The sequence below is a fragment of the Callospermophilus lateralis genome, chromosome 8, assembly GCF_048772815.1.
Source record: "Callospermophilus lateralis isolate mCalLat2 chromosome 8, mCalLat2.hap1, whole genome shotgun sequence".
In the NCBI taxonomy this organism is placed as follows: domain Eukaryota; kingdom Metazoa; phylum Chordata; class Mammalia; order Rodentia; family Sciuridae; genus Callospermophilus; species Callospermophilus lateralis.
This window is the reverse complement of record NC_135312.1, coordinates 88,080,602-88,092,764: the sequence shown is the minus strand read 5'-3', so window position 1 is coordinate 88,092,764 and position 12,163 is coordinate 88,080,602. Positions and strand designations below refer to the sequence as shown.

Genomic DNA, 12,163 nt, shown 5'->3' with positions numbered 1-12,163 from the left:
CCACACTGCACACAAATGTTACCAATTTGGAAGTTCTTAGAATCCCATAATCAGAAATTTTTTAGGGGCTTTATCATATAGGCATAATTGTATTAACTTCATTTCTAGTCTCTATCCTGTGTCAAGTCTTATAATCATGGGTTGACCTATTGGTGACAAGCCCCCATCCAGGAAACCACCAAGAGAACTCTCATTAGAAAAAAAATGCTTCTAGAACATAGGAAATCCCTAGGGATTTAGGAGCTTTGTTGCAGATTCTCTAATCACTTAGGTATTAACAAAGATCTTAGCAGCTGTCAGTGACTAGGGGCAGAGTGTGTATGCACATGTGTGTATGTGTACATGCTGTGTGATAAACATTAAAGTCATACTGATTGTCAGCCGAATTGAGAGTGTTACTGGGCAGCACAAGATCCTTCCCAGGGAAAAAGAGACTAGGCTCCAATGCTCACTGCTCCAGAAATAGTGAAAGTAAAATTGGGAAGAAAATCAGTTTTATTCAAAGCCAACTCTGAAGGAAGATGAAAGAAACTTACTTCAAAGATTCCATAATCTGAAATCTCTGGAAATTATCCAAATTTCTGTAGGAAAAGAGGTACGGAAGTAACAAAAGACAGGAAATACATATATGTGGATTTAGTTTGAGGGCTCAGAACTATAAAATTAAACCTTGTGTTAGGCCTAAGTGGGCAGTCCTCTCTCCCATCTTCTTTCATACCTGTCCACATTGGGGGTCTCAGTCCTTTAGCTTCCTTTCTCTGCAAGAGAAATTTTGTTCTAATTTATAGAGGCCCCAGATTCAGTCTGGCTCCAGAACTCAAGCTCTCCATCTATTATACTTGATAATTATCTCACTGTCACCACCTATAGTGGCTATGCAGATCTCTGCATATGTAGTTACACTAATCTGTTTTGCTATTGTCAAATCAAAACTAATAAAATTTGAAATTTATTAACCTGGGGTAGGGAGTTTGACCATAGTACAGGAAATGTTTTGGAGAAGTAGTTTATCCCATGAAACTTTCAGTCCATGTTATAATTTTTCCTGACAATTACTTGTTATAGAAAATTGTTCTTAAATGTGACTATTCTTAAATCTCAGTGTTGTAAGGGAGGGAGTTTGCGAGGAGCAATTGTAATAACTCTCTTAACTATTGGAGTCTTTGCTTAAGAACCTTAAAATTTGAACCCATTTGATTAAAAGCAGCACACAAAATTAACATTAAGAATTTCCAATTTCCAAGATGAATTCTACACTCTGTTGCTGGAATATGGTTACTGTCAACATTTTATTGCCTTATTGTTTTCACTGTTTTGTTATTACTCTCAGGTCATTTTGTTATTACTGTCAAGTAATTTCCCACATGTTGAATGTGCCTATATTATACAAGCAGAAAGAGTGAGAGATGAAAAAGCATCTCTTCAAACTGTTTACATACTAGAAACCCTTAATCATAAAGCTCACTCTGAAATTAAAGCCTTGCTTGTGAAGAGCAAATTTTGTGCATGTTTCACACAAATGTTCTCCCTGCGTTGCAGGTCTCTCTTTTCTTTCTTATATAGCTTGTGTTTTTTGGCTATAATGAGTAAACTCTTAAACCAAAACAGCTATATGTATGTAAGTTCCTGATAAGGGCTTTTATATCTCTGTTTCAAGGAGCAGAAATGATCAATGTCAGCTGGGTTTTTCCGCTACATCTGCGATTATTATATTTAATTGTAATCCTGCATTGCCTCCAAACTATTTCACAATACTATATTCCTTGATTTTCTACTAGAGAGAGGCCTTTGTTAGATTTAAATGCCTATGGAATATAAAAAATTCTAGTAAAAAAAACTATTTCAGTATAAATATAGTATTTCATCTTTTTAAAAATAGTTATAAGCTATAATTAGTCTAAATATAGAGTAGCTTTATGAATAGTTTTACTGGATCTTTAGACATTTTTTCTTCCATACTCCCTTTTATTAGGCAGTTTAGTGGAAGGTGGTCATTTAATGTCAAACCATATTAAAGAATTCAGCTACTTTGAATTGAGTATTATAGTATTTGCTCTTGAAAAAATTTAAAATATTTGAAACATAATACCACCACCCCTAATGTGAATGCCAACTTTTAATGATATCATAATATTACAAGTAGATTTAATATATTTAGCTAAATCATCTGAAGTTGAATATAAAGTTGCTCTCAACTTACCAACTTAATAGATAACAGTATGATGAAAATATCTTCCACATAACTCTGTTTCTACATTCAATAGTTCCTCAGAAGGGAAATAATAGGATCAAAGGATATAAATATTTCTGCTGTTTTTGATATATATTGCTATATAGATTTCCAAAAAGATTATACTATTTTTATCACCATCAATGTGTTTCTTAAAATGAGCAATTTTAGAGGTTTTGTGTCCTAATTCTAGTTTATATGCAGAACCTAACTCTAGTTTACATGCAGAAAACTGCAGCAAAAGAAGACAGTTTCTATTGGTTGTTAGGATGTGGCAGCTTCAGAGAGGTTAAACAACATAGTAGAAGTCAAGTCAGCTAACAATGGTAAGAGCAGAAATCTAAGAATTTTAATAGATTGCATCTTATTTGTTATCTTTATTAATGTTCTTATATTTTTCCTTAATGACTTGACAAAGTCTTTTAAAATACCAGCCCATTCTCCATTGTGCTTATGGAAGCCAAAGAAAGATTGATTGCATTATTATGGGAGATTAGCATACCTCCAAAGGGCAACATGAAAGGTGGTGGTGGCCATTCAAGTGAACACCATTAGAAAGATGAAGCTTAGGGAACAGAATGGAAGTTACTTGGTCCAGTTGCTCTTTCTCCTGGAGAGTTTATAAAGAAGGTGATTCCCTTATTTCTTTCCAACAGACCGAGCTCCTGGAGGGCACTGACCAGTTACTCCTGTTTATAACTCTATGTCCACCTAATTGATCACTACAAAGAATGAGATTTAATGGATACTGAAATGATATAATGAATGAATGATACAGGTAAATAGTATGAGAAGTAATTGGGGTTATAATATAATTCTGAATCTGAGTTCTTGGAAGAAGAAAATAGTTAAGAAATTAAAGAATTATCTCAGAGATCTGGTGTTTAAAAATTTACTATAATGATAACAAATAATAGAAGAGCTTTTTCGTTGTTGTTGTTTTGTTTTTTTGGTACTGGGGATTGAACCAAGGGCACTCCCCAGCCCTTTTTATATTTTATTTAGAGACATGGTTTTACTAAGTTGCTTAGAGCCTCACTAAATTGCTCAGGTTAGCTTTGTACTCGCTATCCTCCTACCTGAGCCTCCTGAACCACTAGGATTACAGGCATGTGCCACTACATCCCACATAACAGAATAGCTTTTAATATCTATATGGACTCAGAGCAAAATGGATTTATTTTTTTGTTATCACAATGAAACTCATTTTTTCCACATTTTAATTGGTGTATCATAGTTGTAAATGTGATGGGATTTATTGTTACAAATCTGCACATGCCTGTGATATAACCATATAATTTGGCTAGTACCACTCCCAAGACCTCCCCTCCCTTGTCCCACCCCCAGGATCCCTTTCCTTTACTGATCTCCCTTTGATTTTCATGAGATCACCACCCCCCACCTTTCTTTTCCTTTTTCTTCTCTAGCTTCCATATATGAGAGAAAACAATATGACCTTTGAACTTCTGAATTTGGCTTATTTCCCTTAATATCATGGTCTGAGATTCATCCATTTTGCTGCGAATGGAAATTTTATTTTTCTTTGTGGCCAAATAAAACTCCATTGTGTATATATACCACATTTTCTTCACCTGTTGATGAGTATCTAGGCTAGTTTCATAGATTGGCTTTTGTGAACTGTGCTGCTATAAACATTGGTGTATGTGTATCACTGTAGTATGATGATTTTAGTTTTATAGAATGAATACTTAGGAGTGGTATAGCATGCATCGTCTTTTGAGGAACCTCCATACTGATTTCCACAGTGGTTGTACTAATTTATAATCCCAAGAACAGTGTAGTTGGAACAGAGTTCCTTTTCTTCCACGTTTTCTCTAGCATTTATTATTATTTGTAATCTTGATGATTGCCATTCTGACTGGTGTGAAGTGAAATCTCAGTATAGTTTTGATTTCCCTAAATGCTAATGATGTTGAACACTTTTTCATATATTTGTTGATCATTTTTATTTCTTCTTTTGAGAAGTGTCTATTTTATTCATTTTCTTACTCATTAATTGGATTAATTGATTTTTTGGTCTTAAGTTTTTTGAGTTTATATTTTTTAGATATTAATCTTCTATCAAAATAGTAGCTATCAAAGATTTTTTCCCATTCTGTAGGTTCTATCTTCATATTCCTAATTATTTCCTTTGTTGGGCAGAAGCTTTTTAATTTTATGCCATTCTGCTTATTCACTCTTGGCATTATTTCCTGACCTTCAGAGGACCTATTGAGAAAGTTGTTGCCTATGTTCATACATTGGAATGTCCACCCTATATTTTCTTGTAGGATTTGCATAATTTCTGGTCTAATTCTTAGATCTTTGATCCATTGTGAGTAAATTTTTGTACAGGATGAGTGATACAGGTCTATTTTCATTCTTCTACCAAAGGATAAACAATTTTCCCAGCATCAGTTGTGAAAAGGCTGTCTTTTCTCCAAAATATGTTTTTGGAACCTTTGTCAAGGATCAGACCAGATGATTATTGATGTGTAGGTTTGTCTCTGTGTCTTCTGTTTTGTACCATTGGTCTAGGTGTCTGTTTTTATGCTAACACCATGCAGTTTTTGTTACTGTAGCTCTGTAGTATAATTTGAAGTCCAGTATTATGATGCCTTCCAACATTGCTTTTTTGGCTTTGAATTGCATTGGCTATTCTAAATCACTTATTCTTCCACATGAATTGTAGGCCTATTTCTTCTAGTTCTGTGAAGAATATTATTGGTATTTTGATAGGGATTACATTGAATCTGTATATTGCTTTTGGTAACATGGAGCCATTTTAACATAATGGTCTGCCTATTCAAGAACATGGGGGAGGTCTTTCCATCTTTTGAGGTCTTCTTCAATTTATTTCTTCATTTTTTTATAGTTTTCATGGTAGAAGTCTTTCACCTCCTTGGTTAGATTTATTCCTAGGTATTTTTTTATTTTATTTTTTAGACTATTATGAATGGAATTATTTTCTTGATTTCTTTCACAGAAGATACATTGTTGGCATACAGAAAAACTATTAAATTTTCAATGTTGATTTTGTAACCTGTGACTTTGCCAAGTTTGTTCATTAGCCCTAGCAGTCTTTTGGTACAGAATCGTATCACCTGCAAATTGATAATTTGGCTTCTTCCTTTTCAATTTTTATCCCTTTTAATTTCTTCTCTTGACTAATTAATCTGTCTAGAATCTCTAACATTGTATTAAATAGGAATGCTGAGAGTGGACATTCTTTTCTTTTTCCAGATTTTAAAGGAAATGCTTTCAGCTTTTCCCCATTTACTGTGAGGTTAACTTTGAGTTTTTCGTACATAACCTTTATGATGTGTAGGTAGATTCCTCTGTCCTTTGTTTCTTCAGTGTTTTTCTCATGAATGGGTGCTGAATTTTGTCAAAGGCTTTCTCTGTAATTTTTGAGATGACTGGGTGATTTTTGTCCTTAATTCTATTTATGTGATGCATGACATTTATTAATTTGCATATATTAAAGCATCTTTGCATCTCTGGAATAAAATCAACTTGATCATGAGGTACAATCATTTTAGTATAGTGTTGGACACAATTTACTCATATTTTATTAAGTATTTTTGCATCTAATTTCATCAGAGATATTGGTTTATAGTTTTCTTTCTTGATGTGTCCCTGATTTGGTTTTAATATTATTGTGATACTGGCTTCATAGAATGAATTTGGTAGTATTCCATCTCTTTGTATTTCATGGAATTATTGTACTTTTTTTGAAGGTCTGGTAGAATTCATCTGAGAATCCATCTAGTCCTGGGCTTTTCTTTATTGAAAGCCTTTTTATTACTACTTCTATCTCTCTACAAGTTATTGGTCTGTTTAGGTTTCCTTTTTCTTTGAAGATGCAAAGTTTATTTGGGACTCATATTTTTCAAGGTCTCAGTCCATAGATAGCCAGTTTTTGATTGCTAAGTTCAGTTACTTAGCATATAGAATTTATTATTGGAGAAGAGCTTTAGTTGGTGTTCCTTTTTCAAAATTAAATTTACTCTTTGTTGATACATAAAAAAATAAAAATTATACATATCAATGTGATAGCATCTGGTGTATATATTGTATAATGTTTAGGTTTTCTATGTACTCTTGATTCAGTTTTGGGAGGTCATACTTATCTAGAAATATATCCATTTTTCCTAGGTTTTCCAACATATTGGAGTACAAGTCTTGAAAATAGTCCCTAATGATCTGCTAGATTTCTGTGACATCTGTGGTGATTTCTCCTTTTTCATGTCTTAATTTTATTAATTTGAATCTTCTCTTTTTCTTTTGATGAATTTGTCTAAGTGTTTGTCAACCTTTTTTATCTTCTTAAACAACCAACTCTTTGTTTCATTAATCCTTTGTATTTTTTTATTTTTGAGTTCATTGATTTCAGCTCTGATATTAATTTTTCCCTCCTCCTCCTAGCTTCAGTATTGGTTTCTTCTTTTTCAAGGACGTTGAGATGCATCATTAGGTTGTTTATTTGGGATCTTTATTATTGTCTTATGTAGGCATTCATAGCTATAAACACTCTTAGAACAGCCTTCATAGTGCCCCAGAGGTTCAGGTATGTTGTATCACCTCATCTGAGCCTAAATTTTTTTAAATTTCTCACTTGGTTTCTTTTCAACTATTCATCATTCAAAAGTGTACTGTTCAGTCTCCATGTGTTTATATAGTATTTGTGGTCTTTCTTTCTTTCTTTTTTATTTTTTATTTTTTTTTTGGTCCAAATTAATGGTTTTATTCACATCTTTAACACTAGTAGAAAAGTCCAAAACAGATTTTGTGTTTGAATACAGTTTAAATGTAACAAAGAGCTGAACTATATACACTGAGGAAAAGGATTTTTTACTCCAGTCTTTTCCTAATTTTCAGTGTCTCATTAGTAGAAACTAAACACACTTTTCCCCAGTTTAATTTAGGATGAAGTCATGCAACTTTTTTTTTTTTGTTTTTTTTTGTTTTGGTACTAGGTATGGAACTCAGAGGCACTCAATCACTGAGCCATATCCCCAGTCCTATTTTGTGTTTTATATAGAGATAGGGTCTCACTGAGTGAGCACCTTGCTTTTACTTAAGGTGCTTTGAATCCTCCTGCCTCAGCCTCCCAAGCCACTGGAATTACAGGAATGTGCCCACCCTGCCTGGCAAAATAATGTAACTTTTATGAGTCATCACATAAGTTGTCTTTGAAGATAAAATAAAAAGAAAATTTTAAATGGATATTACCATATCTATGGATTGAGAGGCTGGGCTGCAGTGGTCGCCTTGGCCCTTGAAGTCTAAGGAGCACTTCCATGAAGCCCTAAGGAGACATAATGGCCATGACATTTGGTGGAGGGCAGGCATGCAGCCTGATGGTGAGCACTGAAGCTCTTACCCTCTTCAACTCCATGAAGAATGTCATGACCTTCTTCAGGCAGCTGAGAACTTAGAGTAAAGAATAAAATCTTTTTCTTTTTTATAGAGAATGGGCATTCCTTCAGCCCTGTCTGAAATGAACTCTGTGAGGAGTCCCTGCTCCTTCAGGAGAGTGCACTGAAAGTCAGTTATTGCTAGTAAAGCTAGAAGAATTCCTTTCTCATCATGAAGATTTTTACATGAAAAGGCTGTTGGTTTGGCTTGAAGCCCTCTGAAGAAAGAGGGTGAGGAGGTGGAAGCTGGTCTGCATGGCATGGCCTCTCCCTAACCAGCCACCCCAACCCCAGTGCCCTCAGGGGCAGTCTGGATCACCTTGTTGCCTCTGAGAAAACCTGAGGCTCACACACACCTATGGAGTAAAGGTTGTCATCTGGCACTTGCAGAGAAAAGCCCAAAGGATTACAGCCCAACTGACCAGAAGAGCAGCTTCTGAAATAAATGTCAACTTGTGGGGGAGAGTAAGAAGCCAAATCAAGGCCAGATCCAGTGAGCCAACATCTTTAAAACAGGAGTACCAGAAACTTGGACAAAAACACAGAAGTGAATGGCTGATAGGACACAGATACTACCACCATCTCCCAATATTGATGCTTGAGCAGACATAGGCAGTAATAACTGAAGACTGGAGGGCAGGTGGTCAACACAGGACAGATTTTTATCTGAAAAGAGAGGATACCCAAAATGGCTGCCCTATTGACCTTGAATGTCCTGTACCAGGTGGAGAACTTTGGAGCGTGGATAAGATTCCTTAAAACAATTAGTGAGCAGAGACATGATGGGATGGGTACTGCTCCACAAGAGACATTAGGGCTCTAAGGAAGACAATAACTCTGCTACATCTCCTGGACTGCTAAAAAGTAGTAAAGAACTGGTTTTATTGTACTTTTTGTTCTTAGGAAATAGGCTTGCCCTTCAGAGTTTTTTATTTACTGAAAACACTGCACATTAATGACAACATACAGGCAGAATCACAGGTCATTTCTGACCCTCAAGGTGGAAAAAGAAAAAAGAAAAAAAAAACAGTGGTTGGTCTTTCCTGGGGGCCAGTCCTGCAACTAGAACCCTTGGGTTGAGTGGACTGTGTCTGGTTTGGATACTTTGGGGTATGCAGAGTGGTCGATTTGCATGTGCCTGGAAAGGTTGTATGCCTGGTAGAGTTGGGGCAAGCTATCCAAACAGGAAAACTCCTTAGCAAATAACACAATTTTCAACTGTAACTCCAATTTTCAACTCTGATGTGCCTGACTTCCTTTGTCCTACTTTGGGATGAAACCACTACAGGGGATCAGAGATACAGAGCCAAATGGGGAAGGCTCCTGGTCAAACTCTAGAGCATAACAAAAGGATCTAAGGGGATTAGAAACAAAAAGTTTATATACCAGATGTTAGTTTTGAAATAGCTTTTTTGAGCTCAGGAAATTGGAGGCAGATACCATATGAAGAGCCTAGCCAGGTTATCTGTCCATCTGTCTTTCCTGAGAAGATCTGATACTTCATATATAAATGAGGTGGTACCATTTGTGATTGATATTTTTCCTACAATTTGGGCAAGCGTTAGCATTCTTAAGGGAATTATGGAGGCACTGGCTACAGAAGACATGGCCACACTCTGTAGAGACAATGAGACATCCATTCTATATAATCTCTGAGTATCCATCGATGCAGATGAGACAACTAACAGTTCCAGAGGGCCTGAGTCCTGTGGCCCTCTCATCCCTGAAGTTTCTGGGAGTGTGGGTGGTCATATGTACATCTCCATCCCTGGACAGCTCCTCGTCATCACAGTTCACCATGCAACTGTTAGCTTGGTCTTGGTACAGCCTCCTGGCATTCTTCTTTGTCATTCTCCTTTTATAAGCAATTATAGCAGAGTCATTGTAAGGCAGATCTATCACCACAGGCTCTAAAGATTCACAGGTGAGGTCCACAATTTTATCTCCAGCAGTTTCCATAAGTTCTATGGGTTTTGCTTCTAAGGAAATATTAGAGGTGGAGGCTACTTCCCAAGTTCACTTCTGGGCTTGCCTAGAACTTACTATTCCATTGTGGTGCTTTCATGTACTCATTGTACTCCTTGGCTCCAACCTGCACAAAGGGAAGTGATCTCTACCCAGGTTTGCAACAAAGCTGAATGTTCTCAAACCTCTCATGCCCTCTGGTTTCTCCTCTTCTGGCTTAGAAAGAATTTGGGGCCAGGCAGATTTCAGTATCTTTGAGTCCTGTCCCAGAGTTGGTCTGGTCTGGCAGGAGCCACCACCAACACACTAGCACGAGGAAGCACCTTCATAAGCCAATAAAGAGACCTGCTCAAACAAGATTCTATTGACTCAAAGCCTTGAGTTTTATTGTGGTGATTTCAAAGTTCATTTCATTAGGATCTGATGAGATGCAGGAAATTATATCAATTTCTTTTTGTATTTGTTAATAGTTGCTTTGTGGCCTACATTATGGTCTATTTTGGTGAAGTTACACAAGCCACTGAGAAAATTTTATATTACACTGTTGCTTAATGCACTGGTCTATAGCTGTTAAGTCTATTTGATTTATAATCTTTAAGGTCCAAAGAGTATTTACCTAGTTTATGTTTAGATGGTTTATCTAACGGTGAGAATATATTGGGGTCTATCTGAGGTTTTAATTTGAGTAACATCTCTTTTATATAATTAGTTGTGCTCACATTTGGGACATAAATATTTATTATTGTTGTATCTTCTTATTTTTGTTGGATTGTTCCCTTTACCTGTATTAAGTGACCTTCTTTTTCTCTTCTGATTTAAGATTGGCTTGAATTCTGCTTTGTCAGATATGAGAGTAGCTCTTCTGGCTTATTTTCAGGCTCCATTCAAGTGCTGTATCAATTTCCATGCTTTCTCTTTCAACCTGTAGTTGTCTTTTGCTGTAAGGTGCTTCTTTCGCAAATAACATATAGGTGGGTCTTATTTTTTAATTCATTCTACCAGTCTGTGTCTTAATTGGAGATTTGAGACCAGTTACACTCAATATTATTATAGAAAGATATTTATAAATTCCTGCCATTTTGATTTATTTATAATATTTAATTGGATCCTTTTTCTCATTGCTTAGCTACTTTTCATAAATTTGATTTAGTGTTTTGTAAGTTCTGAAGTTTGTTTTTTTATTTCTTCTGTGCAGAGTATTTCTTTAAGTGATTTCTATAGTGCCAGTTTTTAGTACTCATGGATTCTTTTAGTTTTTGCTTATCTTGGAAGGTTTTTATTTCCTCATCAATTTTGAAGGATAGCTTTGCTGGATATAGCAATCTTGGTTGACAGTTATTTTCTTTGGGACTTGGAACATAGCATTTCAAGCCTCCTGGCTTTTAGAGTTTGTGCTGAAAATTCAGAATTGATCCTGATTGGCTTACCTCTAAATGTGATGTGATGTTTTTTTTCTTGAGGCTTTTAAAATCTGTCCTTGTTCTTTATGTTAGGCATTTTAATTATAATATGTTGTTTAGAGGTTTTTCTTTAATCTTGTCTGGTTTGGGTTCTGAATGTATTCTTTTTTTAGTCAGCTTTTTTGCTGCTGCGACTAAAAGATCTGACAGAATAGTGTTAGAGGAGGAAAAGTTTAAGGATTCACTGTTTCAGAGGTCTTAATCCATAGACAGATGGCTGTATTCCTTGGGGCTGGAGGTGAGATAAGACATCATGGAGGAAGAGTGTGGCAGAAAGAAGCAGCTCACATGTTGATCAGGAAGCAGAGACAGACTCTACTCTCCAGATACAAAATATATATCTCATTGTTCTGCCCCCAGTGAACCACTTCTTCCAGTCCCAGCCCACCTGCCTCTAGTTACCACTCAGTTACTCCTATCAGGGATTAATTCACTGATTTAGTTAAGAATATAACCTAATAATTTCTCCTCCAAACCTTCTTGTCTTCCATTGTCTCACACATGAGCTTTTGGGGGACACCACAACTAAACCATAACAATTCTTTATCTAGATGTCTATCTCATTTTCAGGGATTGGAAATTTTTGTTATTATTTCCCTGGAGAGGTATTAACCTGCATTTCACAATCCCCCTCAATTCCATTGATTTTTTTTTGCATTTATTTTATTTTTTATTTGTTCTTTTTAGCTATACATGACAATATAGTATATTTTGACATGTTATACATACAAGGAGTATAACTTATTCTAATTAGGATCCCATTCTTGCAGTTATATATGATGTGGTGTTTCACTGGTCATATGTTGATATATGGACGTAGGAAAGTTATGTCTGTTTTATTCTACTGTCTTTCCTATTCCCATTCCCTCTCCCTTCCCTTCATTCCCCTTCGTCAAATCCAGTGAATTTTTATTCTTCCATACCCCCCAAATTCCAGTGATTCTTAAATTTGGTCTCTTAATGTTGTCCCAGAGTTCTTGTATATTCTAATCATGGTTACTCATTTTCTTTAATGCTGTCTGAATATTCAAGGTCGGCCACTTTGTTTTCCAGCTATGAGATACTGTCTGCAACATAGTCTACTCTAA

The 12,163-nt window shown here is 35.7% G+C and overlaps 1 protein-coding gene and 1 pseudogene across 1 annotated transcript in view; one reads left to right on the top strand and one right to left on the bottom strand.

Annotated features, from left to right (window-relative positions):
* Gstcd (glutathione S-transferase C-terminal domain containing) overlaps positions 1 to 12,163 on the top strand; it is a 161,550-nt gene that overhangs the window by 44,296 nt on the left and 105,091 nt on the right. The window lies entirely within an intron of this gene.
* LOC143405584 (E3 ubiquitin-protein ligase RNF4 pseudogene) lies at positions 9,151 to 9,723 on the bottom strand (annotated as a pseudogene).